The sequence below is a fragment of the Schistocerca gregaria genome, chromosome X (genome assembly GCF_023897955.1).
Source record: "Schistocerca gregaria isolate iqSchGreg1 chromosome X, iqSchGreg1.2, whole genome shotgun sequence".
Classification (NCBI taxonomy): domain Eukaryota; kingdom Metazoa; phylum Arthropoda; class Insecta; order Orthoptera; family Acrididae; genus Schistocerca; species Schistocerca gregaria.
This window is the reverse complement of record NC_064931.1, coordinates 567,397,180-567,411,739: the sequence shown is the minus strand read 5'-3', so window position 1 is coordinate 567,411,739 and position 14,560 is coordinate 567,397,180.

Below are 14,560 nucleotides of genomic sequence, written 5' to 3'. Positions count from 1 at the left end.
TTCCGTCAAGCTACATATCCCCGCCGGGGGATAGTGGCTGTATTCATCACTGCCTTATCCTATTCCCAAAGTCCTTCAGTACCTCATTATGCTTTCTAGACACCACAACCCACCAATCACGGAGTGGGGTGGTTGGAGGGTGAAGGAGGGGTGGCGGACATGCAGTTCATGTTCCCTGTACCATTGTTCCAACCCTTGTCTTAGTTGATCAAAAGTCTCTGCATTGTGAAATGCTCCTGTGTACCTTATGAACAACTTCGATTGCCAGGAAGTTTCATATCAGCACACACTCCGCTGCAGAGTGAAAATCTCATTCTGGAAACATCCCCCAGGCTGTGGCTAAGCCATGTCTCCACAGTATCCTTTCATTCAGGAGTGCTAGATCTGCAAGGTTCACAGGAGAGCTTCTGTAAAGTTTGGAAGGTAGGAGACGAGATACTGGCAGAAGTAAAGCTGTGAGGACCGCGCGTGAGTTGCACTTCGGTAGCTCAGATGGTAGAGCACTTGCCCACGAAAGGCAAAGGTCCCAAGCTCGAGTTTCGGTTGGGCACACAGTTTTAATCTGCCAGTAAGTTTCATATCAGCACACACTCCGCAGCAGAGTGAAAATCTCATTTTGGAAACTTCGATTACTTTATTGAATGCAACCATGCAATCTGCAATAACTGTTTATTTGACCAATCCACTATGCTAGCCAATGACTGGAGATCTTCTACAAACACTAACACATACTCAGACACCCTACCAGAGAAGGGAGCAACCAGGTTAGCAATAGCAGATCTCCTAATGTCTGAGACCTCAAAAATCCTTCTGTGTCTACTCCCCCAGATTTACGGATCCCAAGGACGGCATGGCCACAGCAGCCGCCAGAGGGTGTCATCGTGACACTTTTGAGATGACCCCATGGAGATGGAGCCTTCGTCTCCTCTGCCTCCTCTCATCAAACCGATGGAGCTGGACCTGCCCACACCTCAGCAGCCGACACCTTCTTCATCTGGTTATTGGCCTGCACAGGTGCAGGTGGACATGAACCCTTGTGGTCATTTTCTGGGTGATATTTCCACCAGAGCAAAGGCCGGATGGTGGGGTAGGACCGTAAACTTGATGCCCCCTGTAGCGCCACAGCTTCTGCTCCAGCGCAGTGTCCACCTCCCCCCCCTCCATTGTCGTGCTCCCTACATGATGACGATTCATCGCTTTGGCAGGGAGGAATACCGGTATGTCAGCCTGGAATGTAGCAGCAGAAAAGGCTGTGAGACAACGTCAGCCAATAGTATGCTGACTAAGACCGCATCACAAATGGAGCAGCCCGTATAAAAAGGTAATATAAGCATTGCTCCACATTAGGAGAGCTGCACTAGAAGACGAGCTGTGATCCAAACAATTCAGCTGTGACTTGTGATCTATATAATTGCTTGGATGGAAATTGTATGTATTGATGGACATTGATTATTTGCATGTCGCCAATTGCTGGCGACACCTCTTTGTAAAAAGGCAAAGTTAAGTGTTGCCAGTTTTGTTTACTGTAATAAATTCCATTACTATGACTTACTTGAATTGTTGTCTAGCTTTCGAAGAGAACAGCTTCATAGGCACCCTATATTAGATGAGTTGGCCAGACATGAAAGATGGGCAGTGGCTTCTGTCCACAGCTGCCAAGGCAGCACCCAGTGTTGCTGAGACTGACGGCCTTTGGAGGCCATGGCCATTGACATCAGTAGAGCTACTTGTGCTGCAGTGGTATTCTGCTCAGGGAATGTTGCCTTGGCTCTGCACACAGCCCCAGTTGTGGCATGTAGAGTATGCTGTGCATTGGATCAACCTGCTGCCCTTAGATAGGAACCTGATGACAGCTGGTACTGTGGCACCAAGTCCAACTAGAAACTCGGCATCAGTGGTGGTAGGCACGAGCAGTGGGGCAATTGCACCAAGCCACATGAGGGACTAACAGCTGTCAAAGGTGAAGCCTAGTCTTGAACCCATTGGCTGCTGCTAGTGGTGCCCCATCATCTCGCTGTCTGGCGTAACTCTGGCACTGTGGCAGTTCTGCTGTCTTCTGGTGTTTTGGAGAGGCACAGTGGTGCTACTCCTGACATCATGGTATGAAGAGCCATTGAGTGTCATGTCAGGTCATGGCTGATAGTGACTGAGAGAGCTCTGATGACTCAGTGGTATTTCATTGACATCCTACATCCTCATGTGCTGCTGCTCATGTGGCAGTATTGTGGTACCATTTTTCAACAGGATAATGCTCATCCAAACAGGGCACTTGCCTCTATGAACAGTATGCATAATGCTGAAGTAGTCCCTAGGCCAATGAGATCCCCTGCTCTGTGTCCAATAGAAAATATGTGGGGCCAGGCTATCAAGGACCAGTTACAACAGTTGTGGGCCAGCTTGCATCAGGATGGGCTCTAATGGCTTTATGTTATCCTTCCCAAGCAAACGAAAAATGCATACAGGTGAGAGGAAGTACAACATCATATTAATAAATATTGACAGCAGTGGTTTTTAGGCCAAATGTTTTCCTGTGCTCATTTAGCGATAAGTGTAATTTTTGTCATAATTACTATACATAGATACAGTTAACTCTCTTACATTAATATGACTCCTGGGAGATGTGCAAATGCATATGTCTACTGACTGCTGAGAATTTGTGGCTTTTGCATCTGCAACTGCCAGACAGTGCCAAACTGTTTATATTTATGAGGTGTTTTACCAGCTATGCTCACTCTGTTCAAGGCAATTCCAAGTTGTATTTATTTTAACTCTTTGGTACCATTGGTTTCTACCTGAGCCTCATTTTTAAGTACCAGTGCCTTTAGCAAAAAACCACCAATACTGACATATGACAGAAACAACTACTGGTACACTGAGGTACTTCTGTGAATTTAGTGCATTGTAACAGTCACTTACTGTACTCAAAGCAACAGCATTAGTTGAAGTAGTTATTAAAACAGATCAGAAAGCAAATGCAGAGGGAGAGAATTTTATCATAACAGTTATTAAACAATGGAGTATTAGCAAAGTCCCAGAGCTCACTTGTCTTAGAAACCAGTAACCCCTACATTATACTAGGAGCAAAATTCACTGAAACCTAAAGTAGAAAGTACAAATACAAAGGACGTTCAAAAAGCTTTGCACAGTGATCTCTAATTTTGCAGGAGGAGAATTAAATGTTTTTTGAACATACTTGGAACATTTAGCTACACATTGAGCATACTCAATGTAGCCTCCATCAGCTGTGATACATCTGGCCCATTGTCCTTTCCATGATGTAAATGCACTTTGGTAAAATTCTGGGGATTGACTTTTACACCATCGCTTGAGGCAGGAACTAAGGTCTTTCTCACTATAAAATATTTTACCACACAGGTGGGCCTTCAGGCGACCAAAGAGGTAAAAATCAGATGGAGCCAAGTGCAGACTGTAGGGAGGGTGAGAAACCATTTTCCAACCCATTTTCCTGATTTTCTCCTGTGCCATTAGGGCTGTATGGGGTTTGGCATTGTCATGGTGTAGTCTGATGAGCTGACCCTGAAGCTGTGGTCTGTGGATCTTGATATCATGTTGCAGCTTGTCCAGTGACAAACAGTAACAGTCCCAGTTAACTGTAGAGCCAAGTTCCAAAAACTCAATGACAATGACACCACATTGATCCCAGAAGAGGCCATCACCTTTTGGCCTGCTGTTCGTGAAAGACTTAGCTTCTTCTTCTGAGGGAAACCCAGTTGACGCCACTCCATGGTTCAGACAAAAACAAACACGTTTCTTGTGGGTAATGATGCCATCCAAATACTGTTTCCACTCTTCAGTAAAGGTCTTCATGAGACCCTCGCACACATTTTTCCTCATAGTTTTCATTTCTCTTGTCAATAATCTAGGCACCCAAAGTGCACAGATTTTTCTGTACTCTAGTGACTGTACTAGTGATACCACACTACCCAATGACAAACGAGTCATTTCCACAAGCTGTCGTGTCGTCACACACTGGTCATTTTGGATGATTTGATCAATGGTCTCCTAATTCACATCACTCACTGCCGTCGATGGTCTACTGCATTGTGGATTGTCCTGTAGTGAGAAATCACCTTCTTTAAACCTCTGCAACCACTGCTGGATACTGCTGCGATCCACTGTGTCCTCCCTATAAACAGGGAGCAACTTCCTGTGAATTGATGAGGCAGAGTCATCGCCAATCTGGAAGAGGAACCCCATCACCGACCATCATCGCAACCTGACGTCTACTTCACAGTCCACTATGGCTCACCTGTAAATAAGAGAACATACTTTTATATGCCAACTTATAGCTAAATGTTTCAAGTATGTTCACAAAAAAATTCATTCTCCTCCCGCAAAAAATATTAAAAAAATGGAGATGATGTGCAAAACTTTTTGAGTGCCCTTTGTATTTTCGACAACACATGGAACACATATGGCAATGACAAATTAGACTTTACAGGAGGAGAAGTATTCATAGTGACAAGAAGAAACATTAGGTCTGGAATGGTCAAAAATAAATCCAACTGCAAACTAATATGAACAAGATTAACCAGAGTCAGTTATTTCAGAGTAACAATAATGACCAGATTCAGACACATTGGTCACACAGTCATTCAAAGACAAGATAAACTCAGTATCATGGAAATGCCATGAGTATGAAGCAGCAGCAGCAACAGGAGTAGTTGTAATAATATGTGATGAGTTTAATGTGCCCAACATCAACTGGAAAGACTGCACATACAGTATTCATGGCAAGGATAAATAAAGAAAGGAAGGAAGATTGGGTTTAAAGTCCCATTGACATCAAGATCATTAGAGATGGAGCATAACTTGGATTGTGTCAAGGATGGGGAAGTAAACTGGTCATGCCCTTTCAAAGGAAACATCCCAGCATTTTCCTGGAGCAGTTTGGGGAAATCATGGAAAACCTAAATCTGGGTGGCTGGACACAGGTTGGAACTGTCATCCTCCCAAATACCAGTCCAGTGTGCTAGCCACTGCACTACCTCACTCAGACATACTAAAATACTGAATACATCATCTCTGATAAGTGTCTTGACCAACTTGTCCAGCAACCAACACATGTAAGAAATGTTTCAGCTGTCCTGGCTACTAACAGGCCCAATATTTTTGAGTGTCACCTGTGAAAGAAGGATTAGCCACCATGGTGCTATTACAGATATCATGGTCACCAAAGGCAAAATGTCATCACGAAATTGTTTCTGTTTGGTCAAACAGAAAATCACTAAAAATTATTTACAGGACTAATTGAGAACATTTGAGTAGCCCAGATACAAAAGCCGCTAACTGCGTGATAAACGAAACTGAGATAATCATGAAAAACTCATGCCATCCAAACTATTAAAGTTAAAGACCTCATTTCTTATGAAAAATAAGTAAAATAATAATTAATTACTTGAAATTAATGGCTGAACTCTGCAGTTATATTTTATGAGTTAAAATCTCAAGTGAAATATTGACTTAGTGGTGTTTGCACTCGATTTATGCAGTTAGCTGGTTTTGCAAATGTACTGACCTGATAATGGAACAAACAAACATTTAGTTGCAAAATCTGATATTCAGTGGTGTGTTAGGAATGACAGAAGGATTGGATTTAATTATTGCAAATTTAAACACAGTACATTTTATTTCAAAGAGAAGTTGGGAAACCCTACAAAATTGTCATATAAAAATCTAAAAGTTACATTATTTTACCATGAAAAACTAACTTATTTAACGACAAAAATAGAACAAAATGAATGTTCAACATTAGGTTTTTTCAAAAAAAATACACCATCATACTTTCAACACCACAAGATAGAAAATAAAATGAGCTTTAAATTGCATCTTAGTAAAACACTAAAAAAAATTAGAAAATGAAACAATTGGACGAAGTTGCAACAAAAAATTCTAGAAAATGAAAGTGACTGAATCAACCTCAACACTGTCCATCAACTCACAATTGCTTCTGGCTTCTTCCTCATCCTAAGGGTTGGCAATGGCAGGAGCGACTCAAGGAGTGCCTTCCTGCTCATAAGACACCTCAGTGTATAATTTGAGTTTGTTGTTGGTCGCCCAGTTTTCACCAAAGTGGAGCTCTAAGAGATTGTTGACGTCCCTGAGTTTGGCTCCTGAACATTCTACACCTGCTGTGATTGGTGCTGGGTCATTTCCTTTGCTGATATTTCTTCCCCTCTTCAAGATGCTCTTCCCCACTCCAGCTTCAAAATTGTAGAAGGGCTCTTCACAAACTAGACAAATCTTCTTGTTTTTGCTTTCTGTGAACATTATTTTCTTGGCTTTCTGAGTCTGGAAATGCCAGTTACCAGTAACATTCACTGAGCCTTCTGTGTATTCTTTCCAGAACACGTATTTTGTCCTATACATACTATCACTGCGGATTTCTCAATGTGATGTGTGTATACAGACAGGATGTTATCAAAAACCCTATCAGGTGGGATGAATGAGTGGTCAACTATCGTGAACCACAGGTCTGTTTCTTCTAGATTGTTGCAAGCTTTGAGAAAAAGCAAGTGACGTACCATGCTAATCATCATCCAGTTTTTATTCTGATCCCATATCCATTGGAAAACAATCAAAGTTTCTTCACTCCTTCAAAGTTTAAGTGAGTTAATCTGTGGTGAGCCATTGATACTGTTTTATTTTATCGTATGGGATATTCATGTCCGAACCAAATGTATGAAAACACCATACTAGTATTCTGGGGGGGGGGGGGGGGGGGGGCCTCTGAGGAGCCCTGGCAGACTCTAAAATTGTAAAGGTACATGTGACAGGAATAATAGGCCACTTGGTGTAGCATCTTTCATAATACTACATTCTTTTGACAGTCATAGCTGAGAGTTGTTCAATGCTAATTATTTTCCTTCAGCTTTGTGCAGAACGCTCCACCTCTCATTTTGTAGACTTTGTGCTAGATATATAGGTTCTCCACTTAAGCACTTTCTTTTTCCACTTCAATATGATTTTACAGCAATGAGCATGTCGAGCAGGTATCAACATATGGGGCACCAAAGCCGGTATTGAAATCTCATCAAAAAATATTTGACAATATTTTCAGAGTTCTCTTCACATTATATGGGCCACATATTCGTTATGCTGAGTTCACTACTGAAATCGATTCTTTGAGTGTTGGTTCCTCATGAGTAGTGACGTTCAAAGGATGATCTTCTTAGTGTTACTTTTCACTTTCTCTTTTCCCACTTCATACATCATTGTTCTTCTGTCAGTTTCTCTCTTCTCAGGGGGAACCATATCATGCTCTAAAATTTTATGGCACAGCCTGGTAACACTATCTTTCCTAATCTGTAAAACTGACAAAAAAGCTGCTTTGCAAACAACAACATTTTTGATCTCCTCACCCATCTTTTTTGTTAAAGAAAATTGGGTAGTGACAGGTTGTTTTCCTTTTTCGTCCCCACTGGATCTTGTTTTAGGTGACAAGAAAGGGGGAGGAAGGGGGGGAACTACATCATGATTCTTGAAAAGTATGCAGAACTCTGTACATCAAGATAAAACAAAAGGGACAGTAAGCACAACAACCTAAGTTAAAAATCATGTGGTATATATAAAAAAACATGATAAAACAACATCACTAGTAGAAAATTTCATTTTTTACTACCAAAAACCCGTCCTCCATTGGCTGCTTACAATCCTCTCCAATGAATAATGCCCACAAAACTGAAACAGGGAGCAATCTGGCAACAGTGTAACTCCTTGCTGCTCCCTGCGATATCTACTGCATTAAACACGAATTTTCTTTAGTTTTGTTATGCACTACACTCCTACTGAGTTTTGCAAAAATTGTCCATTAAATTTGTCATACTATGCCTCTGTGTAGAGCAGAGCATAGGCTGTACTACAAATTTGTTGAGGTTATGTCATAACAATCACAGCCAACACAGTTTTCATGGCATAACATTGCTTTGACAATACTTTTCATGTTCTTACCTTTCTGTTTTGGAAAAATTTCTCTTCCACTGATCAGGATACCACTTCCTTTTTGGGGAGGGACTGTCACCCTCAGTCTCATTCTGGTCATTTACATCTACTACGATGAGTTTGACTTCTTGCAGAATTCCTACTATTCCAATAACTCTCGCTTCATTTGTACCATCTTCTGCACCTAAACCATCTGCAAAATCATGCATTTTCTTCAAAACACTCATGCAAATATGTCAGCAAACACCCTTATGATCAGCTGAACTGTGCTTATCAGCATATATTTCAACAATTCATTAGCAGCGAGAGCTTCATTGTTGCATACATGTTTGCTACAGTGTATTCAACCTAACCCTGAATAAGAAAAATACCTCTTCTGATCATAAAAAAAACTTAAAGGTAGCTCTGAATGTCTAGATTGGTAAGTCTGGTGTCATTTGGCGCGCTTTGCATCTGGACATGGCACAGCGACTGCCATGCCTTGCAAATGTTGGACATTCAGTGGGCTTTGCACCTGAAGACAATGTGGGTTTAGCAGCTGGAAAAGATTTTCTACAGCAATTTTCAGCAGTTTATAGTGAGTTTTGCAACCTGAAACCTAATCCATCATGTAGGGACTGAAAAAATCTATATGGCAGTGTGCACAACTCAAAATCAACAAAAAAATCCATTTAGCAGCTTTTGCACCTGGGGTAGTTTACAGGTGACAAATATAGACTAACTGTCTAGTAGGATTTCCTTGCTGAACAATAGAATGTGAAACTATAGTGCAGTTATGTTTGAAATAATCCCTTGTATCATATTTAAGAAATGGGCTCCTTCAGTTGCATGGCCGTAGGATGTGGTACTACATAACATTTGATTCTGTGATTGACCTTACTTTGAGATCACTGAAGCATGCCATACAGTAACTTTGAAGTGTTTTAAAATTACATAAGGTGTGTAATTCTCCAAACTCCATTTACAAAAGGAACAGGAAAGAAGGCGTACAATAGTGGTATCAAAAATACCTTCGACTACATTCTAAAGGTGACTTGTGTAGTATAGATATACATGCAGAATTTATAATCAATGTGAGGCAGTGGTAGACAACCAGCTGAAGAGCTTCCACTCCTCACTCCTCCACCTGCACTGCACCCCCGCCCCCTCCCCCCGACACACAAACAATGTGTGAAGTCAAATGTTGAAGAATGCATTTTTGCCAATTTGTTGGTCCACCACAGTGATTTGAACTCCATTATTATAAGTGTGTTTGTCAAAGTCGTGTGGTTACTGGAAGCTTGATATTACGGGTTGTGTTCAGGCAACATGGTTTTGGTTTGTGACACCAAACAGTGTGGAGTTTACTGGAAGCACTGGCCACTGGTATTTGGGTGATGTTTGTTGCTGCATGGTGCACATAAGATGTGAGATCATCGTATGTTGAGGTCATTGGGGCACACTTTTGATCACACCATTGGTTATTGGTGGACGTGCTTAGTTTGTTGGTTCAAGGCGTTTTAAGTTGATCATTGAAACTTAACATAGTTTTGTGTGTTGGTAGCGTGCGCTCCCGAACAATGATGACAAGATTGAGAAACTGAATTCTGCTTCTGCATGAGTGTTTACTTGTTAGGAGACATTCGTTCACTGTGTGTGTAAAATGCTGGTGCAATCCATGAGTTATGATTTTTCGTCTAGTACCTCATTCTCTCTGTTGTATTTTTGAGTTTGCTCATATTGAATTACAGTGAGAAAGGGGTTGCCTTGTCATCCTCGTAAGAGGAGGACACTATTCGGCCACACAAAAGACAGTCAAATGATGGCAAAGGGCAAGTGAAGTCGGTTACCGAAAGGACAAAGTACGTAAGTCTGCTCCTGCTATTAATTTAAATGATTGGTTCATTCATGTTGCAAAAGATTGGCAGTTGATTCTGAGTGTGTCATGTGAGTGTAAGTTGCCTGTGTGTGAAACTTGCTTAGTTGTATTGGCTGATAACTTGAGCTGTTACGGTACAGAATCCGAGTGGGTTTCCAGAGACACTGTCAATGGTATAAATTGCTTGATATTGTATTACTTGAATGGTTTTGAAAGCATATACTGTCCAGATGCCTTGAGGTCCTGTTGTTTCAATCTGTGCTGTGGTGGCTTTGTGTTTCTGTATGAATGACTGAGGAAAGGAGGCTTAGTTACCTCAGTTCACTTTAGGGCACAGAAGGGTTTTTCGGTACTCAACCATAACTGCACGAGAGGAACATTGCAGCTGAGTGCTGTTATTTGTATGTTGTGCTAATTCATGATAATGGTGTTCACTGCCTTGTCCAGCGTGTCTCTTAGTGATTAGCAGTCAGTGATTAATTACGCTTGCTTCCCTGCATATAAGCAAGCTATCACTGAAAGTGCAGTTTAACTTGTGTTAACTGAGCTAGTACCTGACTAGTGATAGGGGGCTAAAATCTGCAAAGTATTAAGATCTAAATTAAGTTATTGCCAGTGCCAGTAGAAAAAAGGTTTGATCCTACTAGTTGAAAATTATAAGAACTAAGTGAACTTAATGCCTTGCTTTAAGTGGTATTATAGTTACTGAGACTATGTAGTTGTAAGAGAGCTCTAGGTGGGCAGTAGTGTTTTTTTTATTTTATTTTTTATTTTTATGTCTTAAAAACTGTGTGTGTGTGTGTGTGTGTGTGTGTGTGAGAGAGAGAGAGAGAGAGAGAGAGAGAGAGAGAGACCTGAGGAATCCAATGTCCTTGTACAGTGAAATCTGGTATTTTGGTGCTCACTTATTGACAGACATTTTTGAACATGGCACCACATGATATTGAGATTTAAGTAGATTTTATAATCATTATTTAAATAACCATTTTTTAGTATTGAAATTGTTAAAGTAACTTAGTTGTGACTTTTACCAGAAATTTTATAATATCAAGTATCTTGGAGTTCCAGAGTTTGCTGGAGACATTGTTTACTCATTCCATTTTTAAGTCTGGTTATGTTACAGTTGCATGACTGTATTGCTTTAAAGAGATAGATATGATGACTAGATACCAAATTGATTAGTTATTCTGGTTACAGATCAAGGGTCTGCCACCAGTTTCTTCACCCATGGGGATCCTTATAAAACGCACTGTTGCAGTCATCGACAGTGTTTGCTACAGCAGTGAGGAGCAACGGTGTCTGTTGTTTGGTCTCCTTAATCAGCACACGACTGTGCCTACATGCAAGGCTCGGAGTTCTGTGGAATTGGAATTTCAAGAGCATAAATATAATAGAGCAAGATAAATAAAAGAAATCTGAATCAACATGACTTATCCTTGATTAAAAACCCAGCACTCAACATCCCAATTTCTTTGGTATTAAGTGGTGGCACATATTTCAATTGCTGCTCTCAGGAGTTGGATCGCAATTGCTTCCCTGGTCCACACCACAATACAGTGGATGGTATCATATCTGCCAGAGCTGACACCCTCTCCACACTAAGAATGGGCAGTTCTGAGCTTCAGTATTATAAGAACTTTGCACTGTCTACTCAGAGTTTAACAGTTACTAGTATGGGTGTAGAGCAGTAAGTCTCCAACAGCTGTCACTCCACCCCTGGGATCATTCTTGCCACTGACGTTGAAGCTCCACATAATTTGACTCTCTTATGTACAAGTGCCCACCCCATGCCACAGGTCTCAGTTCTTTCAAATGATTTCAAAGTCCATTCATATCCTATTACAGTTGAATCATTTTTTGTCGAGGCTCTCCACATGTTTCTCTGTCAAATATACAGCCTACTCAGATCAGGAGAAAGTGCAGATAGATTGCTGGAACATGCTTTCAGTAATGTGTGAAATTCCATACCAGGGTAGCAACTATATGGAGTTTTGTAACCCAACAGCCACAGCTGTTTTGTTTCCTTTGCTGTCCTTTTTCATTACTTCTCCCAGAATAGTGACAGTACTGATGACATGGGTGAAGATAGTCTCTTTCAAGCAATTATAGACTGTTTTCATCTGTCTAAGAAGGAGTTTGGGGTTTAACATCCCACTGATACAAATATCATTAGAATTAGCTCTGATTGGTGAAGGAAATTGATTGTGCCCTTTTCAGAGGAACTATCCTAACATCTGCTTTAATCAGTTTAAGGAAACCAAGGAAAACCTGAATCTGGGTGGTCAGGCAGTGAAATGAACTGCTGCTGTCCCGAAACTAAAACTAGGCATAGTGACGGTCAGCGAAGTGCAATGGAAATGAGTCAAGGAATTCTGGTTGGGTTGGATTGGGTTGTTTGAGGAAGGAGACCAGACAGCGAGGTCATTGGTCTCATCACATTAGGGAAAGATGGGGAAGGAAGTCGGCTGTTCCCTTTCAAAGGAACCATTTGCCTGGACCGATTTAGGGAAATCATGGAAAACCTAAATCAGGATGGCCGGACGCGGGATTGAACCGTCGTCCTCCCGAATGCGAGTCCAGTGTTGCTCTCCTGACTGACTCCATTGTCTTAACCACTGAACACCTTACTTGGTACCAGTCTAAAGGTGAGCTGGAGATATTTGGGCTGGATTCTGTTACCTTTGTTGTGCTGTTACCTCGATCTTTTTCATGAATGATTTAGGATAAAGGGGACCACTCACTAAATAGCAGAAGTGTTGAGTCGTTGACAAACCCACACAAAAGAGAAAAAACTTGCAAAGTTTCAAATAAATTCTTTGACAAGCTTAGAGAAAGCACTCCCCCCAGCCCTGCCACATACACATATTTGTGCCCTTACATTGCTCTGGCTGGACACATAATGTGATTGCATTAAAGCAGATGAACTTGGGTGGGGGTTGTGGAGGGGAGGGGACAGGAGGGGGAGGGGTTGGGGAGGGGGGGAATGGAGAAAGAGGGTTTGGCGATGGGTAGCTAGCGGCTCACAGGGAGGCAGCAGGTTGGCTAGGAATGCAGGTGGAAGTGAGGGCAAGTGTACAGGTTAGGCATGCACAACAGGGGTATTGGAGATGGTGAGGTGCAGCACACAAAGATTATGTGGAGTGGGAGGGGGTAATATGACAGAGCTGGGTGTGACAACAATGGGTTAGCACAGAGTGAAGCCAGGAGGGTTACAGGAGAGAAAGGCTGTGAGAACGAAGGATGTGTTGCCAGGATAAGTCCATCTGTGTAGATCAGAAAATCTAGTGCTGGAGAGAAATATTCAATGGCTTGGGTTGTGAAGTAGCCATTGAACTTCAACATGTCATACTCAGCTGCATGTTGTACCACTTTGCTCTTGACCCCAGTTGGACAATGGGCATTCTTTCTCATGAACAGCTGGTTTGCTGTCATGCCACCATAAAAAGCTGTGCAGTGATTGCAGTAGAGTGGTATACGAGATGGCTGCTTCTACAGGTGGCTTCTGATGGGATAGGAAAAATCTGACAGGGCTTTTCGACAATTCGTTTTCTTCAAGGTTGTGACAAATGTTAAAGACTGTAACTCTTTATAAGAACTGATGGCTCAGCATACGTAATATGGCTAATTATCTTCAGCTATTCACATTTTTTTATTTGTGGTGACACTGGAAACGGCTTCTCATGATTGCTGAAGTGATTTACACGTACACTAGTAATGTCAAACCTTTATTTCACAGTTCATATGCACCTTAACTACAGTCTTACACCTTTTACAGTATAGGGAAAAAGTAAGGAAGATTAGGGTTTATTGTCTTGTTGACAAAGTTATTAAAGATGAAGCACAAACTCTGATTGGGAAGGAAATCAGTCATGCCCTTTGAAGAGAACTGTCCCTGTATTCACCTTAATCAAATTAGAAAAATCACAGAAAACCTACGTCTGGATTGCTAGACTTGGATTTGAATTGCTGTTCAGAATATGAGAGAGTCCTACACTATGCAACCTCACTAAGTATTTGCATCACAGGATAGTGTGGTCAAATCTAAACCTTATGGCATTGCACTGAGGCTTTAACATGTTGATTGCTGCACACATAATGATGGATGTTTCAGTCAGTCACAGATCAGGTGTGCAGTTCTGTTGTGACTGCCACCAGCCGTCATGTTAATATGTTTACGCAAACTGAACTGAAGGTAAGAATGACAGGTTACATCCTCTCCAGTTCGTCATTGACTTTCACTGAATATATTTGATTTCAATTACCCCTTCATTTACTCATCAATTTTGCAATTGTACTTCCAAAAGTGCATTAGGTTACTGTCAGTACAAAATCCTTGCTAAAATTGAATATTTTGAAGAACTGATTTGACATCTGAAGGAAATCCATAGGATTACTTATACTTAATACAAATGGAATGTGGGAGGTGTTTCCTAGTAACTGTTCAATAACACCCAAAAAATTAAGAGTATCCTCAATTCCATTGTCACAGATTAGACATTGACATTTAAATTTCTGTGTTCCTTGTAAACCAGGCCAACATTTCACTATCAAGCCTAACAGAATTTGCTGACGTATGGCATCAGAATATAATGGAGGCCGGCTGACACATTGACATCTCCCTCCCCCACTCTGAACCCATACGTTTACGCAATCATTAATGGCCGACACTGATTTTTCTACTTCGAAAGTATGAGGTACACAACTGAATAAAAAATCTAAACAAAGAAGAAACCAAGTATA